Raw genomic sequence first — 1,606 nt, forward strand, 5'->3', positions numbered from 1 at the left:
ATTGCAAGCAAAATCACTTAACTTTCTGTTTACATAAGGCCATACTGTAAGAATGTTCCAGAGCTCAGATAAAGAGACCAACGGCAAAAACTGTAACCTTGTTCAGTAATTGCTATCCTTACAATTTCAGCAACAGGATGCTGCCGCTAGTAGAAGATGACATTGACATTCACTTTAATCATACTCTGTGATCACGCATAACATTAACTCCACTTATTTTGGAAATAGTTATTCTACAGAGATTTTAAATTGCTTTTTATGACTCCATTCACCACTCTTAACAGCTACAAATGAGAAGCAACAGCAGTAATCTCCTTTCATTTTCCATTTTACTGCTCCAGTCAATCTGACTTGATCAAAAAGAATGTTGAGCCATTTTCTGCATTCTGCAAACTTCTTTCTCATTAAATTTCACCTCCCAGCAGGAAACTCTACTTCACTATATTGCTGTCATTTACCAAAATGAAAAAGCTCTGTAAATACCTCAAAAGTAAAGCCCCTCTGAAAAGAAGGGTCCTACTGCTTACTATTATTATCATTTCAAACAGGAATGCTGTTTGAAACTTATTATGTAACTGTCCATTTACACATCTGAAATCATTTGGGACTCCTCCTCATCAAGCAAAAGAGTGATCACAATTATCTTCCTGTTTAGTCCTAAAATTTTTATGTCACCAACCCTAAGCAGGGAAGATCTGCAGGCATGACTGCAGAACACCACCACGGTGGGAGGGGGGCGCAGAGCCCTGTCGTGCCCCCCCACCGGATACCCCAATGGAGAGAAGGAAAATCCCTCGGAGCTGCAGAACACCACCACGGGGGGGGGGGGGGGGGGAGAAAAGTAACCCATAGATCAAAATTCCAACCATTTCAGCAGTGCACATAATCTCTCTACACTTTCCTGTCAATACTAACTTTTAATAAAATACAAGATTTAGTAATATTCCTAGCTCACATGTACATTAAATTTGCCAAATAAAAACAACRGAGAGAGAGATGACATACTGGAGAACTGTACACGGATAAGAGGTCAGGAACGCTAACCGTTCAGCATTGATCTCACACACAAATACCACATTTGGAAGCAAAAGTATCCATCACAATTCACCCAGTTATTTCTGAATGTTTCCCTCTCCGCTCTGCAACCAAAAAGAAAARCCTCTGTCTCTCTGGTATCAAATGATTTACGAATATCCAAAGCAGGGTATTATTCTCTCCCTTGTCACAGGTGGATGGGAGGGGCACACAGAGGAAATTTCAAGAGAGAGTCAATCAGTTTGTGATTGCATTTGAGCTATACTAAAAATCTGAAAAAGTTTTACTCGCAGTTCTTCTCTCGGAAAGATTTCCCTTGTGAAAAATAAAGAGAAACGCACTAACGCACAACTTCTGCCTAAGGGAACAGACGCAAAGTAACACAAACAAATAAATACGTATGTATTATTACTTATTCTACAAATATACATATTTATTTGTTTGTGACTTCCTTCCTTCCGGAACGAGAGTTCTTTAAGCGCCACAGGTAAACGCTCCCCGGAAAGCACCGCAGCGCGCAGCCCCTCCGCGGAGCGCCACAGCCGAAAGCGGCCGGGCAGGCTGCCGCATC

The sequence above is a fragment of the Rhea americana genome, unplaced genomic scaffold (genome assembly GCF_003343005.1).
Source record: "Rhea americana isolate MKP2758 unplaced genomic scaffold, rheAme1 scaffold_530, whole genome shotgun sequence".
Lineage (NCBI taxonomy): Eukaryota > Metazoa > Chordata > Aves > Rheiformes > Rheidae > Rhea > Rhea americana.